General features: G+C 37.4%; 1 non-coding gene across 1 annotated transcript; it reads right to left on the bottom strand.

Moving 5' to 3' along the window:
* Nucleotides 1-3,590: 3,590 nt before the first annotated feature.
* On the bottom strand, nucleotides 3,591-3,693 carry LOC133082849 (U6 spliceosomal RNA). Its single transcript, XR_009699065.1, has one exon. It is a non-coding gene; the product is annotated as a U6 spliceosomal RNA (small nuclear RNA).
* Between the last annotated feature and the right edge of the window lie 22,504 nt (nucleotides 3,694-26,197).

Raw genomic sequence — 26,197 nt, 5'->3', positions numbered from 1 at the left:
CTCAACATTTTGGTTAGAGTATTTTTTGCCCCAACTGGTGTTAACTCAAGAAGTAGCAGCTACTACATTTGCTTTTAAATGTTTCCCACAAGTGTCCCCTCCCCCTTGGTAGCTCCCTTAGCCTTTAGAAAGTTCCAAGTTAGGCTAAATAAAGGCAAGTCCTTTGATACAACTGTTCAGGGACCCACAAAATGAGTCAAAACTAACAACCACATTTTTTTTTAGAATAAGGTCCATTGCTGTCTCTGGTATAACATACCTGTACTGGTAATCACAGTTATTGTCTTCAAGGCCACTGCTATACTGAGAAGGTGGGGATGGTTACCAGGATAAGTCAAAATACCATGAAGTTCTTTTACTAAGATTCAGCTATCTTTTCTTGATTGTTTCCCTGGTTGCTATAAGGTTTGGATTAGAGTCTACAGTTCCAAAAAAGTTTGACAGTTTTGTCAATTTATTTATTACTTTTGTGGAAGGATAAACTTTCAGATTTCCATAATTTGCCATTTTCACTGACATCATTTTAAAAAATTGACTATGCCTGTCTTTAGTGTAAAATGCTATGTATATATGTATGTGTGTGTATATATCGATACATCTTTTTTTACACTTGTTTCTTTTACAATCTGATATTTTCTGATTAATATATTTTTGAGAAATGCCTCACAATTTCTAGTCTGCTGATAATACTATTCCTCGTGCTATAGTGCTGTTACCAATTTATTAATTTCTCATACCTCATCATTATTAGAAAGGATTTTGGAGAAATTATATGCTCAGCCCACTATCTTGAACTAAACATCTAATGTTATTGAACATGGTGAGAATATATAAAACATAATAAATACTAAAGGCAATTAGAGATATCCTTTTATCTTTTATTTGCACTACATTAAATACTGTTTTAATCTATTAAAAACCCTTTTATTCTTAGTTTACTATTTTTACTATTTATTATTCCTAGACATTTTCTAAATGAGGAAAATGTGCTGTTTTTCATCAAATGCCTATTCAGAATATTAATGGCCATATTTTTGTCTGTTTTCTTCCTTGATCTAATGAAGGATTTACTAATATTTTAACATCTCAGTTTGTACTAGTCTATATTGTATTTCTGTCAATTTACTGCAATATTTATTTTACTGGGGCTTACTTTAAAATTTTGGCATTTATAATTTGAGATTGTTATGAAATTTACTATTTTTAAAAGTGATCATTACAAAATTTTATTGTGTTATGATAGGTTTATATAACACTTTGGAAATCTTTCTCCAATATAGCAAATTAAAAAAAACCCTTATTGAGCATCTATTAAGTAAAATAAAAGAGATCAATGGGATCACTGTGAAGGGCAGGGAGCCTTGAAGACTAAGAGTGGAGCTCATATGTCATGTATATACTGCCTTAAATTTTTTTTTAATATGATTAAAAATGAAACATTGAAAAATAAATAGGTAAAATGAATTGAAAGAATCTGTTCTTTTGTAACTTTGAAAACACCCATATTTTTAAAAGTTTGTCAAATGCATTTTAGAGTAATTTTGTCATATTAAAAAAAAAATGTTCTAGGTCATTGGTTTATTCAGGTTTTCTCTTTTTTTGCCCATTTGCATTTTCCTGGGAAATATTCAAAATATATTAGCATATATTTGCACATCTCATTAATTTATTCTTTAAAAAATGCCATGTCTCTTTTGCTTGATTTCACAGTCATTTTCTTTAATATTTAGATTTTCTCCACTGTTTTCTCAAGTTGATATAATTTTATTTTTTTAAAATTTTTATTGGAGTACAGTTGATTTACAATGTTGTGTTAGTTTCAGATGTACAGCAAAGTAAATCAGTTAAACACATATCCAATCTTTTTTTTTTTTTTGACTCTTTTCCCATTTAGGCCATTTATTGAGGTAACATTGGTTTATAACATTATGTAAGTTTCATATATACAACATTATATTTCTACTTCTATATACCCTGCAGCGTGCTCACCACCAAAAACTTCATTTCCATCCATCACCATACAGTTGTTCCCCTTTACCCATTTAGCCCTCACCCCACCCCTTCTCCTCTGGTAACCACTACTCTGTTCTCTATATCTACATGTTTATTTTTGTTTGGTTTGTGCAGTTATTTCATTTTTTGTTTGTTTTTTATATTCCACAATGAGTGAAACCATATTGTGTTTGTCTTTCTCCATGTGACTTGTTTCACTTAGCATCATACCCTCAAGGTCCATTGATGTTAGGATTTTATTTCTTTGGTTTCAATTTTACTGTTTTGAAAAGAAAAAAATAAGAAATATCTCATTATTAATATACTCTAATTTCCCCTCTTTTCTTGTACATTAATTGTTGCTTTTATTATTTTACACTCCTTAGTTTTGCTTTTGTTGTTTATCTACTGTTGCCACTTCCAGGTCCCCCTGACATTTTGGTCACCTCCTTGAATTTGTTTCATAATACTTGGGCCCTTTTTAGACCTAATGTAATCTCTGATGGCCTACCTGATCTTTAGGTCCTGGCCATCTCTGATTTGACCCATGAGCCTGGACAACATTTAATGGCTCATAACTTTAAGAATAATAAAGAATTCAGCTTACCTATTGAGATGATCTATGGGTTTTTTTAATTCTTCAATTTGTTAATATGGTGTATCACATTGATTAATTTGTGTGTACTGAAGAATCCTTGCATCCCTGGGATAAACCCCACTTGATCATGGTGCATGATCCTTTTAATGTGCTGTTGGATTCTGTTTGCTAGTATTCTGTTGAGGAGTTTTGCATCTATGTTCATCAGTGATATTGGCCTGTAATTTTCTTTTTGGGGGACATCTTTGTCTGGTTTTGGTATCAGGGTGATGGTGGCCTCGTAGAATGAGCTTGGGGGTGTTCCTCCCTCTGAAATTTTTTGGAAGAGTTTAAGAAGCATAGGTATTAGCTCTTTTCTAAATGTTCGATAGAATTCCCCAGTGAAGGCATCTGGTCCTGGAGTTTTGTTTGTTGGAAGATTTTTAATCATGGTTTCAAGTTCATTACTTGTGAATTGGTCTGTTCATATTTTCTATTTCTTCCTGGTTCAGTCTTGGAAGGTTGTACTTTTCTAAGAATTTGTCCATTTTATTGGCATAGAGTTGCTTGTAGTAGTCTCTTAGGATGCTTTGTATTTCTGCGGTGTCTGTTGTAACTTCTTCTTTTTCATTCTAATTTTATTGGTTTGAGTCCTCTCCCTTTTTTTCTTGATGAATCTGGCTAAAAGTTTATCCATTTTGTTTATCATCTCAAAGAACCAGATTTTAGTTTCATTGATATTTGCTATTGTTTTCTTCATTTCTATTTCATTTATTTCTGCTCTGATCTTTATGATTTCTTTCCTTCTACTAACTGTTTTTTGTTTGTTTGTTCTTCTTTCTCTAGTTGCTTTAGGTGTAAGGTTAGGTTGTTTATTTGAGATTTTTCTTGTTTCTTGAGGTAAGATTGTATTGCTATAAACTTCCCTCTTGGAACTGCTTTTGCTACATCCCATAGGTTTTGCGTCATCATGTTTTAGTTGTCATTTGTTTCTAGGCATTTTTTGATTTCCTCTTTGATTAAAAATGTGGAATGCTTCACGAATTTGCATGTCATCCTTGTGCAAGGGCCATGCTAATCTTCTCTGTATCATTCCAATTTTAGTATATGTGCTGCCAAAGCAAGCATGATTCTGTGTTTTTCGTTTGTTCCTCTCTTTTTCTTGTTTTTATTTTTTTGTGGTTTGATTGTTTCCTTTTATTTTATGCTTGTGTTCTCTTATTTTTGTTTAATGTATTATATGTTTTTTGATTTGTGCTTACCCTGTTTTTTCAAGTATGTTATCCCCTTCCCGTATCTACTTGCTTTAGACTGATAGTCATATCACATTCCAAAAAAGAAAAAAAAAGGAATCTACATTTTCTTACTCTCCTCTCCCACAATTTTATGATTTTGATATCCTCCTCTTTTACATCTTCATTTTTAATCTTTTGCTGTTCATGTGGTTATCATCGTTTTCACAAAAATATTTTGATTTTTTTTTTTAATCTGGCTTATTTAAGTGATTTACTTTCCATTTGTGATTTTCTCCTTCCTATAGATTATTGCTTCTTTTCTATTTAGAGAAGACCTGTTTGTTAGTATTTCATTTAGGACAGGTTTAGTATTGCTGTATTCTTTTCAGTTTTGCTTGTCTGAGAAATTATTTCTCTCCATCTATTCTAAATGATATCTTGCTGGTTAGAGTATCCTAGGTTGCAGATTTTTCCCTTTTAGAACTTTGAATATATCTATCTTGCCACTCCCTTCTTGCCTGCAACGTTTCTATAGAGAAATCAGCTTATAGCCTTATGGGGGGTTCCCTTGTAATTAACTATTTGTTTTTCTCTTGCTGCCTTTAAATCCTCTTTTTATCTTTAACTTTTACCATTTTAATTATAAAAGGTTTTGGTGTAGGTCTGTTTGGGTTCATCATTTTTGACACTGTCTATGCTTCCTGTACCTGAATATCTGTTTCCTTCTTTAGGTTTGAAAAGTTTTCAGTCATAATTTCATCACATACATTTTTGATCCTCTTTCCTCGCCTTCTGGAATCCCTATTATGCATAGATTTGCACACTTTATATTATCACATAGGTCTCTTTTATATTGCTTTCTTTTTTTTTTTTTTTTCATTTGGCTTTCTGTCTGCTCTTCTGATTGGGTGATTTCTGTTATTCTATTGATATCTTCCAGATCAGTTATTCATTCTTCTGCATTATTCATTCTGCTATTCATTGCCTTTAGCTCAGCTTTCATCTCAGCAAATGAGTTTTCTAATTTTTCTTGGCTTCTCTTTATAGCTTCTAGTTCCTTTTTACAGTAATCTGCATTTTTGTTGATAGCTTTTCTTAATTCCTTCAGCATTTTTATTATCTCCTTTTTGAACTCACTCAGTGTCTATTAGACTGAAGAAGAGGTCTGTTTCATTGTTTGTTCTTTCACAGGAATTCTCTTGGTCTTTTAACTGGGAGTGGTTCCTCTGCTTCTTCATTTTACTTATATTTCTCTTAACTGTGGTCCTAAATTCACAGAGTATCTACTGTGGTCTTGGACGGCTATTTATATGTGGGAGTATCCCTGTGTAGGCTGTGTGGCTGAATATTTTTGGTGTAAAGCCTGTTATTAGTATGGATGCCTGCTGCCTCTTTCCTCAGCATGTGCTAGCCATTATCATTGCCCTGATAGAGGGTGTGCCAATGCAGTGGCTGGTGCCTACTCCCAGAGCTCTCAGCAGCAGCAGAGGCTCACACATGCCCCCAGAGCCTGTGATGGTGGTGGTTGACACACTCTCCCAGAGCTCATGTAGGTGGTGTCCTGCTGCCTGAGAGGGCACATGTAGGGAAAGAGGCTATGGTGGGTCACACACCTCCCCCCAACAGTGGCATCTTGCTGCTATGGCAGGCCCAGGCTTCCTCTGTGTACACCCTCAGTTGTGGCCACACCAGGCAGCCAGCCCCAGTACTCTCCCTGCATCTTACTGCTGAAGCCAAAGCTTCAGCACCCAGCCCCCTGCCCGCACTGGTGGACATGCATCTCATGCTGGGGAACGTAGGGTGGCAGTACCGACCATCAGTGCAGGTCTCTCTTCATTGTGCCTGCCACAATCCAGTTGCTGCGCTCTCCTCTGAAGCTTCCCCTCTGAGCTGACTGATTTCTCTGCTGGTGAGGGAGCTTCCCAGGGTGCAGAAACCTTTCTTCTTTCACAGTTTCCTCTCAGGAGTGCAGGTCCTGGCCCAGTTCCTTTCTTTCTCTTTTTTTTTTTTTTTTTCTTCTTTTTTCCTACCTGGTTATGTGGAGATTTTCTTGCCCTTTCAGAAGCCTGAGATTGTCTCCCAGCATTCAATAGATATTCTGTGAGAATCATTCCACGTGTAGATGTATGTTTGATGTATTTGTGGGAGGAGGTGAGCTCCCTGTCGTACTACTCTGCCATCTTGATCACTCCCACAGGAAGTTGTTTCACTCTTGAATAGTGGCCTCCTCTGTGGCATGCATTCTTTTCCGTTTGTCTTTTACTTGTCACTATGTATAATATACAGTGTTTAATAAGTACTTTTAGCACAATTGAATAGATAAATATAATGTTTTTCCTTAGGCCTAATCCTCTGGGAGAACATTTTTTTCAACAAGCAGAGTTATTATTTGCAACTAGTTCTACTTCATAAATTTTTAAGAGATTATTTTGGGGGGACGGAGTCAAGATGGCAGAATAGGAAGACTTGGAGTTGGCCTCTCCACACAAGTACATCAGGACTACATCTAAAAATGGAACAGTTCTCAAAGAACACCTGCTGAACACAAGCAGAGGACCTCGAACACCTAAAAGGACAAGAAAAATCCCCATGCAACTGGGTAGGATGAAAGAAAGGAAAAGAGGAAACAGGACAGAACATGCACCCCTGTGGAGGGAGCTGAAGGAGAGGTTCCCACACTCAGGGAAGCCGAGTCACTGGCAGGGAGATCATCTGGGACAGAGACGGAGTTTCAGGGACTCAGAGGAGAGTGCAGCAACTGGTCTGTGGCAGGACAGAGTGAGACCTATACAGGCGGTCCATGCCACAACCCTGCATGCCCCAGCCTGAGAAGGGTGGGTGCTGGAATGTGGGGTATGGAAAGTAGACCCGGGAAGGGGACTGCTGTTGGCTGAGAGGAGACAGCCTGAGGGGATGGGAGAGAGGAACTCCACAACCAGGAATGCTCATGGAGGAAGCCTAGACTGACTGACAACATAGAAGTGAAGCGCCACTGTTAAGTGATGTGCAAGGGGTGGGGCCACCATTGCAGCCTCTCTGCTCACATGCTGGCCCCTGCCTCTATGGGCACTACAGAGGGCTCCCACCAGAGCTGGCTTGCATGCCCCTGCCATTGCCTCCTCCGCCCCCACCCCACCTGGGTGACCCAATCACTGCCTGACGGGGCTCGTGTGCTCTGGCAAACTCTGGAACAGACTCCGGTGAGAGGAACACATGCAGAGGTGGGGCTGAAACCACAGCTGAGCCCCAGAGGCCATGTGACTAAGGAAGAAGTGCTGAATGTCTCCTCGTGGTGACGTGAACCACAGAGTTACAACTCTGCTGATGGCTTCCTAAATTCAGCACCTGTGAAACAAACAAACATCTGAAAGGACAAGTGCTACTGAAGCTGGGATGGGTCCCAGCTTTACCAGCTGTGGGTTTTGTGGGCATATACGCTTTTGGGGGTTGGACAAGGCCAGAGTCTGAGTTGCCCCCGCAGCAGGTCCAGGTGCACAACTACTGCAGTCCTGGGACCTGACCTCAGTGGATCTGTGCCAGTGGCCTGGTGAAAACTCCTGAGAGTCACCAGGGCCAATTGCCAGCATAACCTCAGTTAACCTGGGACTGAGAGCAGTGCCAACAACTGTACTTTGTGAGCCCACACAACAGGTGAAAGGGGACAGAACAGAGCACATTCACAGGTGAACAGCTCCAGAGGAGGAATACTCAGTGGCTTCTATCCTACTGGGAGTGCTCCAATCCTGCCTACCTCACAACACAGATCAGAAACACAGCTAAGAAACAGATCTGGAGGCCTCTATTGCAACAACTAGGGAGCAGACCCCTACCCCTAACAAACAGGGCAGTGACAACCACAGAGCAAAAGGCATGCCCCACTCAAAATCCAGGGCAGGCTGTAGTCACCACAACACCAGTCAAACCCCATATCAAGGGGATAATGGCACAAGCCTCTGGACCAACCTTACCCACCAGGGGGCAGACACCATAAGCAAGAGGAGCTACGATCCTGTACCCTGCAGAAAAAAGGCCACAAACACAGTAAGTCAGTCAGATAAAATGAGATGACAAAGAAATATGCTGCAGATGAAGGAACAAGATAAAAAAGTCTACAAGAACAACTAAATGAAGATGAAACAGGCAATCTGCCTGAAAAAGAATTCAGAGTAATGATAGTAAAGATCATCCAAGATCTTTCTTGGAAAAAGAATGGAGGCATGGACTGAGAGGATACAAGAAATGTTTAACAGACCTAGAAGAACTAAAGAACAAACAAACAGAGATGAACAATACAATAAATGAAATGAAAAATACACTAGAAGGAATTAATAGCAGAATAATGGGTAAGTGAGCTGGAAGATGATAGAACAGTGGAAGTAACTGCTGAGGAGCAGAATAAAGAAAAAAGAAAGAATGAAAAGAAAGAATTGAGGACAGTCTCAGAGACCTCTGGGACATTAAACGCCCCAACATTCGAATTATACGGGTCCCAGAAGAAGAAGAGAAAGGAAGGGCCTGAGAAAATATTTGAAGAGATTATAGTCAAAAACTTCCCTAACATGTAAAAAAGAAAATAGTCGCCCAAGTCTAGGAAGTGAAGAGAGTCCCATACAGGATAAACCCGAGGAGGAACACGCTTAGACACATATTAATCAAACTAACAAACAAACATTAAATACAAAGAAAAACTATTAAAAGCAACAAGGGAAAACAACAAATAACATACAAGGGAATTCCCATAAGGTTATCAGCTGATTTTTCAGCAGAAACTCTGCAGGCCAGAAGAGAGTGGGATTATATATTTACAGCAATGAAAGGAAAAAAACCTACAACCAAGATAACTCTGCCTAACAAGGCTCCCATTCAGATTCAATGAAGAAAATCAAAAGCTTTACAGACAAGGAAAAACTAAGAGAATTCAGCACCACCAAACCAGCTTTACAAAAAATGCAAGATGAACTTCTCTAGGCAGGGAGGAAAAAGTGGCCACAACTAGAAACAAGAAAATCAATCACAAATGGGAAAGCTCACTGGTAAAGGCAAACATACAGTAAAAGCAGGAAATCATCCACACACAAATATGATATCAAAACCAGCAACCGTGAGAAGAGGAGAGTACAAATGCAGTAAATAGGAATTGCATTTGAAATTAAGACATGACCAGCTTAAAACAACCTTGTGTGTGTATATATATGTGTGTGTGTGTGTATACACACACACACTACTTTATCAAAACCTCATGGGAAATGCAAACTAAAAAAACTACAATAGATACACACACAAAAAAGAAAAAGCAACCCAAACACAACACTAAATATAGTCATCACACCACAAGAGAGAAGAACAAAAGAGGAAGGGAAGAAAAAAGACCTACAGAAACAAACCCAAAACAATTAAGAAAATGGCCACAGGAACATACATGTCAATAATTACCTTAAGTGTAAATGGATTAAATGCTCCAACCAAAAGACACAGACTTAGCTGAATGGTTACAAAAAACAAGACCCGTATATATGCTGTCTACAAGAGACCCACTTCAGACCTAGGGACACATACAGACTGAAAGTGAGGGGATTAAAAAAAGATATTCCATGCAAATGGAAATCAAAAGAAAACTGGAGTAGCAATACTCATATCAGACAAAATAGACTTTAAAATAAAGACTGTTTGTTTCAAGAGACAAGGAAGGACACTACCTAATGATCAAGGGATCAACCCAAGAAAAAGATATAAAAATTGTAAATAAATATGCACCAAACATAGGAACACCTCAATGTATAAGGCAAACGGTAACAGCCATAAAAGGAGAAATGGACAGTAACACAATAATAGTGGGGGAATTTAACACCCCACTTACACCAGTGGATACATCATCCAGACAGAAAATTAATAAGGCAACACAAGCCTTAAATGACACATTAGACCATATAAACTTAATTGATATACATGTTGTTATAAGACATTCCATCTGAAAGCAGCAGAATACACTTTCTTCTCAAGTGCACACAGAACATTCTCCAGGATCACATCTTGGGTCACAAATCAAGCCCCAGTAAATTTAAGAAAATTGAAATCATATCAAGCATCTTGTCTGACCACAATGCTAGGAGACAAGAAATCAATTACAGGAAAAAAAAAAAACTGTAAAAAACACAAACACAAGAAGGTTAAACAATATGTTACTAAATAACCAGTGGATCACTGAAGAAATCAAAGAGGAAATCAAAAAATACCTAGAGAAAAATGACAACAAAAACACGATGATCCAAAACCTATGGGACACAGCAAAAGCAGTTCTAAGAGGGAAGTTTATAGCCATACAATCCTACCGCAGGAAACAAGAAAAATCTCAAAGAAACAACCTAACATTACACTTAAAGGAACCAGAGAAAGAAGAACAAACAAAACCCCTAATAAGTAGAAGGAAAGAAATCATAAAGATCAGAGCAGACATAAATGAAATAGAGACAGAAAACAATAGCAAAGATCAATGAAAGTAAAAGCTGCTTCTTTGAGAAGATAAACAAAATGGATAAACCTTTAGCCAGACTCATCAAGAGAAAAAGACAGAGGACTCAAATCAATAAATTTAGAAATAAAAAAGGAGAAGTTATAACAGACACCACAGAAATACAAAGGATCATAAGAGACTACTACAAGCAATTATATGCCAATAAAATGGCCAACCTAGAAGAAATGGACACAGTTTTAGAAAGGTACAACCTCCTAAGACTGACCCAGGAAAAAATAGAAAATATGACCAGACCAATCACAAGTGCTGAAATTGAAATTGTGATTAAAAAGCTTCCAACAAACAAAAATTCCAGGAGCAGATGCCTTCACAGAGGAATTCTATCAAACATTTAGAGAAGAGTTGACATCTATCCTTCTGAAACTCTTCCAGAAAATTTCAGAGGAAGGAAAACTCCCAAGCTCATTCTACGAGGCTACCATCACCCTGATACCAAAACCAGACAAAGATACCACAAAAAAGAAAATTACAGGCCAATATCACTGATGAACATAGATGCAAATATTCTCAACAAAATACTAGTAAACCAAATCCAACAACACATTGAAAGGCTCATACACCATGATCAAGTGGGATTTATCCCAGGGATGCAAGGATTCTTCAATATCTGCAAATCAATTAGTGTGATTGATACACCATATCAAAAAAGTGAAGAGTAAAAACTATATGATCATCTCAATAGATGTAGAAAAAGCTTTTGACAAAATTCAACAACATTTATGATAAAAAACTCTCTAGAACGTGGGCATAGAGGGAACCTACCCCAACATAATAAAGGCCATATACAACAAACCCACAGCAAACACCCTTCTCAATGGTGAAAAACTGAAAGCATTTCCTCTAAGATCAGGAAAAAGAGAAGTATGTCCACTCTCACCACTATTATTCAACATAGTTTTGGAAGCCCTAGCCATGGCAATCTGAGAAGAAAAAGAAATAAAAGGAATCCAAATCAGTAAAGAAGTAAAACTGTCACTGTTTGCAGATGACATGATACTATACATAGAAAATCCTAAAGATGCTACCAGAAAACTATATACTAGAGCTCATCAATGAATTTGTATTAATTTTGTATCCTGCAACTTTACCAGGGAAATCTCTTCCATTCCTATACATTAACAATGAAAGATCACAAAGAGAAATCAAGGAAACAATCCCATTTACCATTGCTTCAAAAAGAATAAAATTACCTAGGAATAAACCTACCTAAGGAGGCAAAAGACCTGTACTCACAAAAAAATAAGGTATGATGAAAGAAATCAAAGACAACACAAACAGATGGAGATATACCATGTTCTTGGATTGGAAGATTCAATATTGTGAAAATGACTATACTACCCAAAGCAATCTACAGATTCAGTGCAATCTATCAATTTACTAATGGCATTTTTCTCAGAATTAGAATTTAAAAATCTTACAATTTGTATGGAAACACAGAAGACCCCAAATAGCCAAAGCAATCTTGAGAAAGGAAAACAGAGTTGGAGGAGTCAGGTTCCCTGACTTCAGCATATACTATAAAGCTACAGTTATCAAAACAGTATGACACTAGCACAAAAACAGAAATATAGATCAATGGAACGCGATAGAAAGCCCAGAGATAAACCCATGCACCATTGTCAATCAATCTATGACAAAGGAGGCAAGAATACACAATGGAAAAAAGACAGTCTCTTCAATAAGTGGTGCTGGGAAAACTGGACAGCTACCTGTAAAGGAATGAAATTAGAACACTCGGAACACCATATGCAAAAATAAACTCAAAATGTATTAAAGACCTAAAAGTTAGGCCAGCTACTATAAAACTCTTAAAGGAAAACGTAGGCAGGACACTCTCTGACATATATCGAAGCAAGATCTTTTATGGCCCACCTCTTAGAGTAATGAAAATAAGAACAAAAATAAACAAATGGGACCCAATTAAACTTAAAAGCTTTTATACAGCAAAGGAAACCATAAACAAAACAAAAAGACAACCCACAGAATTGGAGAAAATATTTGCAAATGAAGCGACTGACAAAGAATTAATCTCCAAAATATACAGCTTATATGCAGCTCAATATGAAAAAAAAAACCCAATCAAAAAATGGGTGGAAGATCTAAATGGACATTTCTCCAAAGAAGACATACAGATGGCCAACAAGCACATGAAAAGATGCTCAACATCAGTAATTATTAGAGAAATGCAAATCAAAACTACAATGAGGTATCACCTCACACTGGTCAGAAATGGACATCATCAATAAATCTAGAAACAGTAAATGCTGGAGAGGGTGTGAGAAAAGGGAACCCTCCTGCACTGTTGGTGGGAATGTAAATTGATACAGCCACTATGGAGAACAGTATGGAGGTTCCTTAAAAAACGAAAAATAGAACTACCATATGACCCAGCAATCCCATTACTGGGAATATACCCTGAGAAAACCATAATTCAAAAAAGAGTCATGTACCCCAATGTTCATTGCAGCACTATTTACAATAGCCAGGACATGGAAGCAACCTAAGTGTCCATCAGCAGATGAATGGATAAAGAAGATGTGGCACATATATACAATGGAATATTAACTCAGCCATAAAAGAGAACGAAATAATGCCATTTGCAGCAACATGGATGGACCTAGAGATTGTCATACTAAGTGAAGTAAGTCAGAGAAAGACAAATATCGTATGATACCACTTATATGTGGAATCTAAAAAAATGGTACAAGTGTACTTATTTACAAAACAGAAATAGAGTCACAGATGTAGAAGACAAACTTACGGTTACCGGGGGAAGTGGGGGGAGGGGTAAATTGGGAGATTGGGATTGACATATACACACTACTATATATAACATAAATAACTAATAAGAATCTACTGTATAGCACAGGGAACTCCATTCGGTACTCTGTAATGACCTATATGGAAAAAGAATATAAAAAAGAGTGGATATATGTATATGTATAACTGATTCACTTTGCCATACAGTAGAAAGTAACACAACATTGTAAATCAACTATACTCCAATCAAAATTTTTTTAATTTAAAAAAAGAGTAGATATTTTTCTCTGTTTAACCTATCCACAAGTGGCAGATATTAGATTACCAACTATTTAGTAGTTCCATATGCAGAGATGGTTTCTTTAGAATAACTGGGTCATTTTCTTGAGGAATGATGCATTACAATATTCTTCTTGGCTATTTCAGGTAACAATGATGTTAAAAAAATCTGAGCACTCTAATCATTCTAATTCATATTAAATAATTATCATCATCCTATCTGGAATGCTCCAAGATTGTGAACTAGCTGAGAAACACAGGCAGTCTCTCCTTGTAATTACATTGTAAAGAATGGTAGAAAAGAACTCATGATTATTTGGCTTGGGAATTCACTAATAATGCAGATTGCTTTGATTTGCCATTTTCCTTTGTGACTGACTTCTTTCTCATTAAAATGTAATAATGCTAATGCAATGAACAATCTAAGGAACAGCACTTACAATACTTCGTTTAGTACTCAAAATTTTTATTTCATCTTAACATTTTCAAAATGTAGTTGAAAAAATTCTAGCACAGTAAACAAGTGATAAAATCACCCAAATATAAGGTTCTTTTTACTTAAGAGGTTCTATTAATTAACTGTGAAGACAAATTTTCTCTTTGATTTACAAAGAAATTCCCATGTGACCTCTATGCTCTTGATCAAAGACAGAATATATGGATGACTTTTGAAAAAGGTGACCCCCTTTTCTTCTCTCTGTTTTAATCAGTACCCACATATCTTTGTGGAAAACCACCAAATAGACCTCATTATTTACTGGATCTCACTGCTACTTTTCTTATTCTAGTTAAATGAGTTACTGGCACTCAGAGGAGGATAAAAAGTATTCTGTATTATATATTTGTTTCTAAGGCAATATGCCAGGTCACTCCTTGAAATCTACATAGAAGACAGTTAATAATAAATTATTATTAACATGCATTTAATGATGTTCTACACCAGCAACTCTATTTCTGAGGACAGAGTCATATTTGTAGCTATTAATACAGTCTAACTTTTTTTGTAATGATAGCAGATTCCCATGAGTTGGCTGCTGCTGTGGTAGCAGAATTTAGTTTGTTGAACTTAATTGTAGTCAGACTGGGCAGTGTCAGGAAAATGAAAACTGTTAGAATCTGTTCTTCCTTGGTTAGAAAGCAGAGTGAAACAGCAAAGCAAGGAGATATCCATAAACAGTGCCAACTTCAAATACCAAGGCTTTCACATAGGGATTGAGAGATGGTCGTAGATTTGGAGAAATGCTTCATGAAATCAGTAACATCTGAGTTTACTTCTTTGGTTGTGGCACTTTCCCACTATGTGTATTTATGTATTGGGAATCATTCTAAGGGAACTTGTTGGGTTATTTCTAAAATTGGCTCTTCTCTTTTATTTTTAGATTTCAAAGTAGTTACACGTTACTGAAAGTAACTACACATTTCAAATAATAAATAAATGAAATGCCAAACTAGAAAGCAAATGAAAAGATAATGATATGCAGTATGTTTCATTTTCTAATTAATTTGGAATTAACATATTTTGTCATATTCTCTTTTACACTCAACCATTTCAGAGTTGTATATTTATATGATGCATTTGTATTTCCAGAAACATGGGACAAATTTACTTTGACCTATTCTTTTATGAAAATACATCTTATCAGAAGTAGAAGTTGTCATTTATTTTGTTGAGATCCACACAGCTGAAAAGGTCTCTTAAAAGTATCTTCTTTGGTTTAGGAAACAGCCAATGTTCTTTCTTAGTAAAGTCTAAAATAATTTGCTCCTAGAGCAAAATTTCTTTTCTAAATTTTTTATTTGTAACTTGTGAAGCAATTTTCTGTGATTGCAACTGAACAAAGCCTCTCCTCTGAGTATCTTGTTTACTTATTTATACATTCATTCTGGTCACTAAGTAAGCATTTGAGTCCCTCCCATAAGCTTTCAAGCAGGTACTGCGCTAACTGCTGGGGAAATAAAGATTAATCAGGTAGGATCTCAATCATAAGAGAGCTCACAGTGGGATGAAAAAGATAGGCACATAAACAGGTAATCATAATTCATTCTATTAAATGCAAAGGATTAAAAATGACTACTGAGGAGGAGCTTCAAGATGGCGGAAGAGTAAGACGTGGAGATCACCTTCCTCCCCACAAATACATCAGAAATACATCTACATGTGGGCCAACTCCTACAGAACACCTACTGAATGCTGGCAAAAGACCTCAGACCTCCCAAAAGGCAAGAAACTCCCCACGTACCTGGGTAGGGCAAAAGAAAAAAGAAAAAACAGAGACAAAAGAATAGGGATGGGACCTGCACCAGTGGGAGGGAGCTGTGAAGGAGGAAAGGTTTCCACACACTAGGAAGCCCCTTCGTGGGCGGAGACTGTGGGTGGCAGAGGTGGGGAGCTTCGGAGCCACGGAGGAGAGCGCAGCCACAGGGGTGCGGAGGGCAAAGCGGAGAGATTCCCGCACGGAGGATCGGTGCTGACCAGCACTCACCAGCCCGAGAGGCTTGTCTGCTCACCCGCTGGGGCGGGCGGGGGCTGGGAGCTGAGGCTCGGGGCTTCGGTCGGATCACAGGGAGAGGACTGGGGTTGGCGGCGTGACCACAGCCTGAAGGGGCTGGCGCACCACAGCTAGCCAGGAGGGAGTCCGGAAAAAGTCTGCAGCTGCCGAACAGGCAAGAGACTTTTTCTTGCCTCTTTGTTTCCTGGTGCGCGAGGATAGGGGATTCAGAGCACTGCCTAAACGAGCTCCAGAGATGAGCGTGAGCCGCGGCTATCAGCGCGGACCCCAGAGACGGAGTGAAACGCTAAGGCTGCTGCTGCTGCCGCCACCAAGAAGCCTGTGTGCAAGCACCGGTCACTATCCACACCTCCCCTCCCAGGAGCCTGTGCAGTCCACCACTGCCAGGGTCCTGTGATCCAGGAACAACTTCCCCAGGATAAAACACATGGCGTGCCTCAGGCTGGTGCAACGTCACGGTGGCCTCAGCTGCCGCAGGCTCGCCCCGCATCTGTACCCCTCCCTCCCCCCCGGCCTGAGTGAGCCAGAGCCCCCGAATCAGCTGCTCCTTTAACCCCGTCCTGTCTGAGCGAACAGATGCCCTGAGGCGACCTACATGCAGAGGCGGGGCCAAATCCAAAGCTGAACCCTGGGAGCTGTGCCAACAAAGAAGAGAAAGGGAAATTTCTTCCTGCAGCCTCAGGAGCAGCAGATTAAATCTCCACAGTCAACTTGATGTACCCTGCATCTGTGGAATACCTGAATAGACAACGAATCATCCCAAATTGAGGAGGTGGACTTTGGGAGCAACAATATATATATCTTTGTCCCTTTTTCTCTTTTTGTGAGTGTGTATGTGTATGCTTCTGTGTGTGATTTTGTCTGTATAGGTTTGCCTTTACCATTTGTCCTAGGGTTCTGTCTGTCCTTTTTTTTTTTTTTTCATAGTATAATTTTCAGCGCTTGTTATCATTGGTGGATTTGTTTTTTGGTTTGGTGTTCTTTCTTTCTTCTTTTTTAATTACTTTAAAAATTTTTTTTAATAATTTTTTTTTATTTTAATAACTATTTTATTTTATTTTAAATTATTTTATCTTTTTCTTTCTTTCTTTCTGTTTTTCTCCCTTTTATTCTGAGCCGTGTGTATGACAGGCTCCTGGTGCTCCAGCCAGGCATCAGGGCTGTGCCTCTGAGGTGGGAGAGCCAAGTTCAGGACACTGGTCCACCAGAGACCTCCTGGCTCCACGTAATATCAAACGGCAAAAATCTCCCAGAGATCTCCATCTCAACGCTAAGACCCAGCTCCACTCAACGACCAGCAAGCTACAGTGCTGGACACCCTATGCCAAACAACTAGCAAGACAGGAACACAACCCCACCCATTACCAGAGAGGCTGCCTAAAATCAGAATAAGGTCACAGACACCCCAAAACACACCACCAGACGTGAACCTGCCCACCAGAAAGACAAGATCCAGCCTCATCCACCAGAACACAGGCACTAGTCCCCTCCACCAGGAAGCCTACACAACCCACTGAACCAACCTTAGCCACTGGGAGCAGACAGGAAAAATAATGGGAATTACGAACGTGCAGGCTGCAAAAAGGAGACCCCCAAACACAGTAAGTTAAGCAAAATGAGAAGACAGAGAAACACACAGCAGATGAAGGAGAAAGGTAAACACCCACCAGACCTAACAAATGAAGAGGAAATAGGCAGTCTACCTGAAAAAGAATTCAGAATAATGATAGTAAACATGATCCAAAATCTTGGAAATAGAATGGAGAAAATACAAGAAACGGTTAACAAGAACCTAGAAGAACTACAGAGCAAACAATCATGAACAACACAAAAAATGAACTTAAAAATTCTCTACAAAGGATCAATAGCAGAATAACAGACGCAGAAGAACGGTAAGTGACCTGGAAGATAAAATAGTGGAAATAAGTACTGCAGAGCAGAAAAAAGAATGAAAAGAATGGAGGAGAGTCTCAAAGACCTCTGGGACAATATTAAACACACCAACATTTGAATTATAGGGGTCCCAGAAGAAGAAGAGAAAAAGAAAGGGACTGAGAAAATATTTGAAGAGATTATAGTTGAAAACTTTCCTAATATGGGAAAGGAAAGTGTTAATCAAGTCCAGGAAGTGCAGAGAGTCCCATACAGGATAAATCCAAGGAGAAACACGCCAAGACACATATTAATCAAACTATCAAAAATTAAATACACAGAAAAAATATTAAAAGCAGCAAGGGAAAAACAACAAATAACATACAAGGGAATCCCCATAAGGTTAACAGCTGATCTTTCAGGAGAAACTCTGGAAGCCAGAAGGGAGTGGCAGGACATATTTAAAGTGATGAAACGGAAAATCCTACAACCAAGATTACTCTACCCAGCAAGGATCTCATTCAGATTTGACAGAGAAATTAAAACCTTTACAGACAAGCAAAAGCTAAGAGAATTCAGCACCACCAAACCAGCTTTACAACAAATGCTAAAGAAACCTCTCTAGGCAGGAAACACAAGGGAAGGAAAAGACCTACAATAACAAACCCAAAACAATTGAAAAAATGGTGATAGAAACATACATATCGATAATTACCTTAAATGTAAATGGATTAAATGTTCCAACCAAAAGACATAGACTGGCTGAATGGATACAAAGACAAGACCCGTATATATGCTGTCTACAACAGATCCACTTCAGACCTAGGGACACATACAGACTGAAAGTGAGGGGATGGAAAAAGATATTCCATGCAAATGGAAATCAAAAGAAAGCTGGAGTAGGAATTCTCATATCAGACAAAATAGACTTTAAAACAAAGACTATAACAAGAGACAAAGACACTACATAATGATCAAGGGATCAATCCAAGAAGAAGATATAACAACTGTAAATATTTATGTACCCAACATAGGAGCACCTCAATACATAAGGCAAATACCAACTGCCATAAAAGGAGAAATCACCAGTAGCACAGTCACAGTAGGGGACTTCAACACCCCACTTTCACCAATGGACAGATCATCCAAAAATGAAAATAAAGGAAACACAAGCTTTAAATGATACATTAAACAAGATGGACTTAATTGATATTTATAGGATATTCCATCCAGAAACAACAGAATACACTTTCTTCTCAAGTGCTCATGGAACGTTCTCCAGGATAGATCATATCTTGGGTAACAAATCAAGCCTTGGTAAATATAAGAAAATTGAAATCGTATCAAGTATCTTCTCTGACCACAACGCTATGAGACTAGATATCAATTAAAGGAAAAAATCTGTAAAAAATACAAACACATGGCGGCTAAACAATACATTACTTAATAACCAAGAGATCACTGAAGAAATCAAAGAGGAAACAGAAAATTACCTAGAAACAAATGACAATGAAAACACAACGACCCAAAACCTATGGGATGCAGCAAAAGCAGTTCTAAGAGGGAAGTTTATAGCAATACAACCCTACCTTAACAAACAAGAAACAACTCAAATAAACAACCTAACCTTACACCTAAAGGAACCAGAGAAAGAAGAACAAAAAAACCCCAAAGTTAGCAGAAGGAAAGAAATCATAAAGATCAGATCAGAAATAAATGAAAAAGAAATGAAGGAAACGATAGCAAAGATCAATAAAACTAAAAGCTGGTTCTTTGAGAAGATAAACAAAATTGATAAACTATTAGCCAGACTCATCAAGAGAAAAAGGGAGAAGACTCAAATCAATAGAATTAGAAATGAAAAAGGAGAAGTAACCACTGACACTGCAGAAATACAAAGGATCATGAGAGATTACTACAAGCAACTCTATGCCAATAAAATGGACAACCTGGAAGAAATGGACACATTCTTAGAAATGTACAACCTGCTGAGACTGAACCAGGAAGAAATAGAAAATATGAACAGACCAATCACAAGTAATGAAATTGAAACTGTGATTAAAAATCTTCCAACACACAAAAGCCCAGGACCAGATGGCTTCACAGGTGAATTCTATCAAACATTTAGAGAAGAGCTAACACCTAGCCTTCTCAAACTCTTCCAAAATATAGCTGAGGGAGGAACACTCCCAAACTCATTCTACGAGGCCACCATCACCCTGATACCAAAACCAGACAAAGATGTCACAAAGAAAGAAAACTACAGGCCAATATCAGTGATGAACATAGATGCAAAAATCCTCAACAAAATACTAGCAAACAGAATCCAACAGCACATTAAAAGGATCATACACCATGATCAAGTGGGGTTTATCCCAGGAATGCAAGGATTCTTCAATATACGCAAATCAATCAATGTGATACACCATATTAACAAATTGAAGGAGAAAAACCATATGATCATCTCAATAGATGTAGAGAAAGCTTTCGACAAAATTCAACACCCATTTATGATAAAAACCCTGCAGAAAATAGGCATAGAGGGAACTTTCCTAAACATAATAAAGGCCATATATGACAAACCCACAGCCAACATCGTCCTCAATGGTGAAAAACTGAAACCATTTCCACTAAGATCAGGAACAAGACAAGGTTGCCCACTCTCACCACTATTATTCAACATAATTTTGGAAGTTTTAGCCACAGCAATCAGAGAAGAAAAAGAAATAAAAGGAATACAAATTGGAAAAGAAGAAGTAAAGCTGTCACTGTTTGCAGATGACATGATACTATACATAGAGAATACTAAAGATGCTACCAGAAAACTACTAGAGCTAATCAATGAATTTGGTAAAGTAGCAGGATACAAAATTAATGCACAGAAATCTCTTGCATTCCTATACACTAATGATGAAAAATCTGAAAGTGAAATTAAGAAAACAGTCCCATTTACCATTGCAACAAAAAGAATAAAATACCTAGGAATAAACCTACCTAAGGAGACAAAAGACCTGTATACAGAAAATTATAAGACACTGATGAAAGAAATTAAAGATGATACAAATAGATGGAGAGATATACCATGTTCTTGGATTGGAAGAATCAACATTGTGAAAATGACTCTACTACCCAAAGCAATCTACAGATTCAATGCAATCCCTATCAAACTGCCACTGGCATTTTTCACAGAACTAGAACAAAAAATTTCACAATTTGTATGGAAACACAAAAGACCCCGAATAGCCAAAGCAATCTTGAGAACGAAAAACGAAGCTGGAGGAATCAGGCTCCTGGACTTCATTCTATACTACAAAGCTACAGTAATCAAGACAGTATGGTACTGGCAGAAAAGCAGAAATATAGATCAATGAAACAGGGTAGAAAGCCCAGAGATAAATCCACGCACATATGGTCACCTTATCTTTGATAAAGGGGGCAAAAATATACAGTGGAGAAAAGACAGCCTCTTCAATCAGTGGTGCTGGGAAAACTGGACAGCTACATGTAAAAGAATGAAATTAGAACACTCCCTAATACCATACACAAAAATAAACTCAAAATGGATTAAAGACCTAAATGTAAGGCCAGACATTATCAAACTCTTAGAGGAAAACATAGGCAGAACACTCTATGACATAAATCACAGCAAGATCCTTTTTGATCCACCTCCTAGAGAAATGGAAATAAAAACAAAAATAAACAAATGGGACCTAACGAAACTTAAAAGCTTTTGCACAGCAAAGGAAACCATAAATAAGACGAAAAGACAACCCTCAGAATGGGAGAAAATATTTGCAAATGAAGCAACTGACAAAGGATTAATCTCCAAAATTTACAAGCAGCTCATGCAGCTCAATATCAAAAAAACAAACAACCCAATCCAAAAATGGGCAGAAGACCTAAATAGACATTTCTCCAAAGAAGATATACAGATTGCCAACAAACACATGAAAGAATGCTCAACATCATTAATTATTAGAGAAATGCAAATCAAAACTACAATGAGATATCATCTCACACGGGTCAGAATGGCCATCATCAAAAAATCTACAAACAATCAATGCTGGAGAGGGTGTGGAGAAAAGGGAACACTCTTGCACAGTTGGTGGGAATGTAAATTGATACAGCCACTATGGAGAACAGTATGGAAGTTCCTTAAAAAACTGAAAATAGAACTACCATACGACCCGCCAATCCCACTACTGGGCATATACCCTGAGAAAACCGTAATTCAGAAAGAGTCATGTACCACAATGTTCACTGCAGCTCTATTTACAATAGCCAGGACATGGAAGCAACCTAAGTGTCCATTGACAGATGAATGGATAAAGAAGATGTGACATATATACAATGGAATATTACTCAGCCAGAAGAAGAAACGAAGTTGAGTTATTTGTAGTGAGGTGGATGGACCTAGAGTCTGTCATACAGAGTGAAGTAAGTCAGAAAGAGAAAAACAAATACTGTATGGTAACACATATATATGGAATCTAAAAAAAAAAAAACAGTCATGAAGAACATAGGGGCAAGATGTGAATAGAGATGCAGACCTACTAGAGAATGGACTTGAGGACATGGGGAGGGAGACGGGTAAGCTGGGACAAAGTGAGAGAGTGGTAGTGTATACATGGACATATATACACTACCATATGTAAAATAGATAGCTAGTGGGAAGTAGTCACGTAGCACAGGGAGATCAGCTCTGTGCTTTGTGACCAGCTAGAAGGGTGGGATACTGAGGGAGGGTGGGAGGGAGGGAGACGCAAGAGGGAAGAGATATGGGGATATATGTATATGTATAACTGATTCACTTTGTTATAAAGCAGAAACTAACACACCATTGTAAAGCAATTATACTCCAATAAAAATGTTAAAAAAAAAAAAGACTACTGAAAATTGTTAAGGATGTGACAAAAGAACTTCACAAATCTCCAAATTGTTGAGTATCTTCATAGCATATTTCTTCTCTCATAAAATGTAGTAAAGAATAAAGATCAATTTGGTAGCAACTCTAGAGCCTTCGCCAAATTTATAAATATGACAATGTTTATATAGGTTTCTGTCTTTCTCCTGAATAATATTGCCATTAAGAGCTTATATTGTCTATTAAAGACCACTATTTTTTTTTCTCACTTGAATAATATGTCTTATACTGGATTCAGTATTCCATAAAACAGTTTCACAGTTTGCTTCCCTTGGTAGCCTCACTCATGTCAAAGTTGTAAGCCACTACCAAATTTGAATTTTTCTCTTTTATTGGTTTAACTTCAGTCTTATGACTACAGTTATCTTTTCAAATACATCAACCACAAACAATTGTCATATTGAGTTTCATTTATGATTGCTTAATCATTTTATTAGTGTCACTGTTAATGAGATGATAAGCAAAAAAAAGAAAGAAAATAAAAGAAAAATGAAAGTTATTGCAATTTCCTAAGCTCAGTAACTGGCCAAGTAACTGGTTCCCACCAGCAGCCCCCAGAAAAATTGAAAATCTAGGTTAACTCATAAATCTTCAAAACTTCAAAAGCTAAAGCCAGGATTGACACTAGTTGAATGTTCCTGTTACAATACAGATTCTAGAATCCAATCACCTTAGAATCACGTCCTAATTTCACGATTATTAGCTGTGTAACCTAAGGCATATGACCTTGTTTCTCTGATTCTCAGTTTCCTTATTGGTAAAATAAACAGGATAATATCAATCAAGTAGAGTTGTTTCAAGGATTGAATCCAAATATTTTTGTAAAATGTTTAGCACGTATAATATTATAGCATAAAATGGGTCCTCCACAAATGATAACAATGCTACCACTGATGGTGCAGTTTGGCAGTTTCTTATAATGCTCTTGGGTATTTAACAAAGAGCAATAAAAACATGTGCGTGCACAAAGACTTATACAGGAATGTTTACGTCAGCTTTATTTCTAATATTCTATATCTAAATATCTATCAGCAGATGAATGGTTAAGCCAATTGTGTTATCTCCATGGAATACTCCTTAGCAATAAAAGGGAAGTAACTACTGATACAAACAATAATATGGATGAATCTGTGAAATATTATATACCATGCACTGTTTACTTGAACCATATTATAGCTCAGGTGTACAAGCAGATAACTACGAATAACTCCCAACCTAATCCAACCATTTTATCAATACCTAGGCTTTATATATATATATACATATATATATATATGGTTCTTATATTATGATGCAAATATCCAATTTTCCAGTTGTTAAAGGTGGAAATAGTGTCCCTTGATATCTATTGAGACATGATTTCCTTCCTTCCAGGTATCTGACACTTTTAATTATCCTATTTCCTTTCTCTTTTACCACTCTCTATGTACTGTCTCTGCCATCAACAGTTAAGCATGCTTATATCTCTCCCATCATAAATACAACCAAGCAAATAAAATATTTCATCAATCCTCTCTCTGTACCTAACTTAATTTTATCCTTCACAAATTTCTGAAACAAAATTCCTTTTATCAAGCACACTGCATGTACTGGAATCTGGTTTTGTGGCCCACTACTTTCCAAATCACAAGTGTCCTCCATGTGACTGAGTCCAATAGACATTTTTCAGACCTTATCTTCCTCCATGATAGTATTTAAAATTCTTGAAGACATGCCCTTTGGGGGGAAAATCCCTTTGGTTACTTGACTTTCCTGATAACACACTCTACTTGCTTTTATCTCTCTGGATCCTCTTATGTCTCTTTTGTTAGTTTCTACTCTTCTACATCTCTTAAATACTGGTTTTCTTTAAGAATATGACCTGGGCCCTTTAATCATTACACAAAACTTATGTAAAAATTCTCCATTCTAATGACTTAAAATATGCCTATGATTACAAATGTGTACCTGTAGCCCAACCATACCTATTAAGCTGCAGAACTATTTATCCTATTGCTTTCTCTAGCAAATGATTTCAGTGTGCTGTCTATATCACCTCAGCTCATACCATTGCTCTGCATGGTGGTTCCTACAGCCAGTACCTGCAACACTTGGCCAGAGAGCTCTTTTGACTGCTAGAGAATTCTCTGCCTGCATATAGGATATGCTAAAAAATATCAGGAAATTAATACTACAGAGCGTCAGCCCTCAACAAATAACTGGGACTAGAACTTGTGAATACATAATCCAGCTCTCTCACCCTGTGTATAGGTTAACTCTAAAGGTATATGTATTAGCCAGGGCTCACTAGATAAACAGAATCAACAAAATCCAAATCAATTATATATATATATATATATATATATATATATATATATATATATATATATATATATATATATAAAATTATAGTATAATATATACTGTAGATATTTATATGTCTAGATATATAGACATCTATGAGATATGTACATTCTCAGATTATTTATTTGGCATGCTGGAGACCCAGGAGAGCCAATGGTGTAATTCCAGTCCAAGTTTGAAGGCCTGAGAAATAGGAGAGCTGATGGTGTAAGTTCCAATTTGAAAGCCGGCAGGATTTTTCAGTTCTAGACTGAAGGCAAGAAAAGACCAATGTCCCAACACAATCAGTCAGGCAGGATGAGATCCCTCTTACTCAGCCTTTGTGTTCTATTTGGATCGTCAGTTGATGGGATGAGGCTCGCACACATAAGAGAGGGCAATGTGCTTTACTAACTCTACTGATTCAGTATTAATCTCATTCAGAAATATCATCAGAGGGAATTCCCTGGTGGTCCAGCGGTTAGGACCTGGTGCTTTAACTGCTGTGAGCCCGGGTTTGATCCCTAGTTGGGGAGCTAAGATCCTGCAAGCTGCGTGGCGTGGCAAAAACAAAAAACAAAAAAGAAAACGAAAAGAAATATCCTTAGAGACAAACACAGAATATTGTTTGACCAAATGCGTGGGTACCCAGTGGCCCAGTCAACCTGACACATAAAATTAACCATCACAAGTTTACCCCTTGTCAATATGGTGCCCATTCACATAGTCTTAAACCATACTTAGTCTTTAAATAAAGAAAATAACAAGGTAATACTTTCACCTAACATGATACAACTATCCTGTGTATAACTGAAAACACACAAAATCTTTCACAAAAAGGGGAGGTAAAGTCCTTGAATGATGTTTACTCATGTTCTTGATATCCTATTACTTAAATATAATGTAAAAATAACTAATTAAATACTATGATAAAAAGTCAGTATATTATGTGTTACATGATAAGAGGATAAAAGAGGGAAGAAAACAAAGATAAATGCTAGATAGACCGATAGAGATACACAAAAATGTATTCATAACAAAATAAGGAGAAAATAGTCATGACAATTACAGTCTTCATTTCTGTAATTAGCCACATGGTCATAGCTGGTATTTATAGCTACTTTCTTCCACTACCCATTATGTATTCCCTGTGCTTTCAGCAAGCCCTTCATCTGGTCATGGTTCTTTACCTAG

The sequence above is a fragment of the Eubalaena glacialis genome, chromosome X (assembly GCF_028564815.1).
Source record: "Eubalaena glacialis isolate mEubGla1 chromosome X, mEubGla1.1.hap2.+ XY, whole genome shotgun sequence".
Taxonomy (NCBI): Eukaryota; Metazoa; Chordata; class Mammalia; order Artiodactyla; family Balaenidae; genus Eubalaena; species Eubalaena glacialis.
Note: the sequence above shows the minus strand (reverse complement) of the source record. Positions and strands in the feature narration are given on the sequence as shown.